This window comes from Penaeus monodon, chromosome 40 (assembly GCF_015228065.2).
Source record: "Penaeus monodon isolate SGIC_2016 chromosome 40, NSTDA_Pmon_1, whole genome shotgun sequence".
NCBI lineage: Eukaryota > Metazoa > Arthropoda > Malacostraca > Decapoda > Penaeidae > Penaeus > Penaeus monodon.
Window position 1 is genome coordinate 28,663,037 of NC_051425.1, and position 5,000 is coordinate 28,668,036.

Below are 5,000 nucleotides of genomic sequence, written 5' to 3' on the forward strand. Positions count from 1 at the left end.
CTCGACTACAAAACTCTTGATAACAATTACAGAATTACAGTGTCAAACAAATTTGAAGTACTCAATCAATGTGAAGATGATATAACACCAAATGAGTTGTGGGAAGAAGGAAAAGAAACTCTTGCTGAGCACTGCTTAAGAAACTATCGCCAAAAAGAAAAAGACAAATTCCCCCTGGATATCTGAAAAAACACTAAGTGAAATTGAAACACGAAGATGCCTAAAATCAAAGGGTATCAATAATCCAGTTGAATAAGTAATTAAAAAAAAAAAAAAAAAAAAAATCAAAGATTATTGCGACGAAATAAGGAAAAATATTTAAATGAACATTGCCAGAGAATTGAAAACTGTTCTATCAATAAGACAACTAAAGAACTCTACCAAGGAGTACGAAACATCACACGAAAATTTAAACCTACAATGGACACTATCAAAACTGAAGATGGACTTGTTTTATGTGATGGAAAAAAGTCAAAGATAGATGGAATCAATATTGTTCCAACCTATACAAAAAGAATAAAGATCTAACAACAACATTAGTTAGACTCAATGACAACGAAGATGAACCACCGCCACTGCTAGACGAAGTTATAAAAGCCATAAAAGAATTAAAGAATAACAAGAGCCCGGGAATAGATGAAATAACAGCAGAACTAATCAAGAATGCTGGCGAATGTGTTGAATACTTCTTCTACAAACTTTGTACAAAAATATGGAATGAAAGAAGATGGCCAGAAGACTGGGTAAAATCAGTCTTTACTCCCATACCTAAAAAAGGTGACGCACTTCACAGCAGCAAAATTTTATTGAAAATTATTGCTGAAAGAATGAAGTTGAAGTTAAGAGAAGAAATTGCAGACGAACAAGCAGGTTTTCGCCCTGGAAAAGGTACCAGAAACCAGATTCTAAATCTAAAAATTTATCATAGAGAAAAAACAGAGAACATCAGAAAAACCTTAAACCTGTGTTTCATCGAAATTTCTCGAAAGCTTTTGATACTGTGATCATGATATCCTCTTGAATAACATGAACGATATGAAGTTTCCAAAACACATCATCCAACTAATAAAAGCCATGTATGACCAAAAAACAAGTAGCTGTAAGAACCAAATTTTGGGGTTTAAAAGAATGGTTCGAAGTCAAACAAGGAGTGCAACAGGGTTGCATTCTGTCTCCACACCTTTTTAATATATATTCTGAAACAATTATGAGAGGTGCTCTAGAGAAATTTGAAGGAACTGTAGATGTTGGAGGATACAAAATATCAAATCTAAAAATATGCCGATTGATATAGTTTTGATTGCCAGCAGTATCACTGAACTACAACAACTACTAGATAAGTTAGAGAAGCAAGTGAAAAGGCTGGCTTGTTTCTTAATGCCAAGAAAACTAAGATCTGAAGATCAAAGTAATGAACAATGATGAACAGTTACAATCAATGGAGTGGTTGTGGAAATGTGAAAGAGTTCACTTATCTTGGAGCTGTTTTAAAATAATACATGAGATTTTACTGGAGATAAAAAGAAGAATTACCATTGCTAAAAACGCCACAGTTGCTCTCAATAACATCTGGAAAGAACGAAGCATTACCTTACGGACAAAGCTGAGGTTATTGAACTCATTATTGAACTCATATGGTTCTGAGTGTTGGGTGCTGAAGAAGATAGACGAGAAAAAGGTCAATAGTTTTGAAATGTGGTGTTACAGACGAGTACTACGTTTTAACTGGACAGAAAAGAAAATGAGTGATGAAGTGCTGAGAAAAATAAATTGTAAAGACCGACTGTTGGACATCTTGAACAAAAGGAAACTAAAGTTTATTGGTCATGTGATGAGAAGTAAAAGTATTGAGAAAAACTTGATAGGAAACAGAGGAAGAGGCAAACCGAAGACAAGACTGAGCGACAACATCAAAGATATTTGCGGGCTGTCGATGGTACAAGTGGAAAGAAAAAGTGCAAGATCGAGTTGAGTGGCGAAGGATGGTGGAGAGGTCCACGGCTGCTCAAACATGAGCATACCGTTATTGATGATGATATATATATATATATATATATATATATATATATATATAGAGAGAGAGAGAGAGAGAGAGAGAGAGAGAGAGAGAGAGATAGATGCACATATAATATAGATGAGTTTATGTGCGCACATGTGTGTATGTGCGTGTGTGCATTTGGATGTGGGTGTACGCGATACCCATTTTCGGGGTACCAGGCACCTTAGCGTTTGATTACATTTTCACATTATGTACGACTTGAATGGATTGGAGTAAATCTCACTTGAAACAAAAGTTCACTAAATATGGAGTGACCTTTCATGAATGGTATTACAGTATATACAGATAGACATAACAGAAAACCACATACACCAACATGGTGGGTTGTGGCTTTTGTAGTTAGCTGGCTGAGGGGGGGAGGGGCAAGCCTAATAGGGAATGGCCAGGGAGGGCAGATGTATGGAATACTGGTAAACGACATGATATGAAATGAGTCGCGAAGTGGTGGCGTAAGTTAAAGTTAAGAATTATATAATATATAAAAGCTTTTACGGCAACACACGAGATATTTTGTGCATCTTCTTAACACGCACACACACACACTCCTGGTAACAAGAATTTTTTAGCTAGTGTTCGATGGTTGTTAGTCCCACCGATGAAAAGCAATTGCTCTTTTGTAAAGCATCCACGTGTAGATGCTTAATTTTCCACTTGGTCAATATGTTAGCCGAATGTTTAGTATTTGATAAACATCACTACAAGGAAATTAACGTATCTAGCTAGGAAGATCCTCTGCGGTAGAACTATCCAAATATTTTGTATGCGAAAAATAATTTTCTGAACAAATATTTTCAGGTAAAGTTTTAGTGATTTGCTCCATTTTTTTTCTTTTTTTTTATCAACGTCATGTTATGATTCAGTCTATTCAAGCTGGATGTAAAACGAGAATGCAAACAAACCATAAGTTACAGCGTCTGCTTTCCAGCAAAAAACAGTTGTACCAGTGGAGGCAATGATATAAGAATATATAAATCAGTACAAACTAGTAAATAGACCACAGCTGTAAGGGACAGAGAGAAAGACGAGGGAAAGAGAAAAACAAGTAACAGATAATGTCTCGGCAGCATCCAACCAAGAGTCGTTCTCCTATAGAGAGCATTTCGACTCCTCTCGTTAATTTCTACAACACAGAGAAAGTACCTTATGTGTCCATAAGTATTTATCCTTTTCAACCCATCCAGGGGTCTACGGGGGTCTCTGGACTAGCAAAGTAGCAAATTTCGGTTAAGCTTTTGGGTGAGAAAAAGGGATGAACTCTGAAGTAAGACTAATTGTTGATTTAAAATGAGATTGTGCCATGTCTAAGGACGATTTTTTTTTCTTTAAAGATGTGTCAGTAAGCGAATCCTTTGTTGAATTCAAATTTTGTACATTAATGATGATTGGAAACAAGGCTGCAATGCCTTTTTTTTATACCGTTGCAATCTATTACTTTCTGTTATATGCATTTCTGTCAGTCTAATTTGTTTCTTGTTGTTATATAATGATAAATGCCAACACATAGATATTAAAGAACACAATATGTGTGTGTGTGTGTGTGTGAATATAATATTATAATATATATATATATATATATATATATATATATATATATATATATATAAATAATATAATATCATATAAGTATATATATATATATAATATATATATATATATATATATATATATATATATATATATATATTATATATATATATATATATATATATATACATAAACAAACACACATGAATATATACATATATACATCTATATAGATATATATATATATATATATTATATATATATATATATATATATTTGTGTGTGTGTGTGTGTTGTGTGTGTGTGTGTGTGTGTGTGTGTGTGTGTGTGTGTGTGTGTGTGTGTGCGCGTATGTGTGTGTGTGTGTGTGTGTGTGCGTATGTGAACACATAGACACAGGTGGATCATTTGACAGTTGTAGACGTAGTTTTATTTTGGCACTTTTATTTTTTATTTTTTATTTTATTTTATTTCAGTTTTAAATGAGATTGAATAAAAAGAAAATAGAATATAGTTACTATCATAGTCACCTTTACTTCTTATTTCATTGTACATCTTTTTCATCTAGAAAAACTAGACGTCATGATACATATTTTTTCAAGTGTATTACCCTCAAGCGTTTCATGAACATGCAACAAGTTTCATTGTGCGTTATGACCACGAAGGCGCGAAATAGTATCAGCAGAGTGTGTTGGTCGTTGTCAAAGGAAGGGACAAGAGCGAGAGAGAGAGAGAGAGAGAGAGAGAGAGAGAGAGAGAGAGAGAGAGAGAGAGAGAGAGAGAGAGAGAGAGAGAGAGAGAGAGAGAGAGAGAGAGATACTAAGTATGCCAAATCGCCAAAAATATAATCATAAAACAGTATTACAAAATATGGACACAACTCTGACCACAATATACACAAAATGCAAATGCATAAAATAAAGTATCATTGATGCTTCCTAAAAGCCGACTTAGATACAGTAATAAATACGATACACAAAAATATAATACACAAAGTATACATAGAGTAGCCCCTTCAGCCTTTATATACATCGAAAGGACAAGCAATATATTTCCTTCATAAAATCAGAGCACAGAGGTAAGAAAGGTCACTTGACACCATCGCATTTTCTTTGAAACTGTAATCAATGGGACGTGTTCCTACGAAGGCATTATGAAGCATCTGTTATGCCTGTGAAAGGGCAGCATTTAGCAACGACACAAGCAGGTAAATATTAGATATATCTAATATTTAACAACTATGCACGTGTACTGTTTTAACCAAGAGAATAGGCAGACACGCCATGACTTGTGTAAGTCCATTGATTCACAGGCGTTCTGTGCTGTAGTTCGTAATCCGCTAGTTATATCGAGTTTGTTCGAACTAAGTTCAGAACACGCCTCAGGTAATATGTATGGTGCTTACAGATATATCCTG

At 34.4% G+C, this 5,000-nt stretch overlaps 1 protein-coding gene across 1 annotated transcript in view; it reads right to left on the minus strand.

The window, feature by feature from the left end:
• Positions 1-4,091: 4,091 nt before the first annotated feature.
• Positions 4,092-5,000, minus strand: part of LOC119597935 (adhesion G protein-coupled receptor L3-like) — a 42,977-nt gene continuing 42,068 nt past the window's right edge. The window contains exon 3 of the mRNA XM_037947603.1: positions 4,092-5,000. This exon is cut by the window's right edge and continues 2,575 nt beyond it. The gene's annotated coding sequence lies outside the window, so the exon portion shown is untranslated.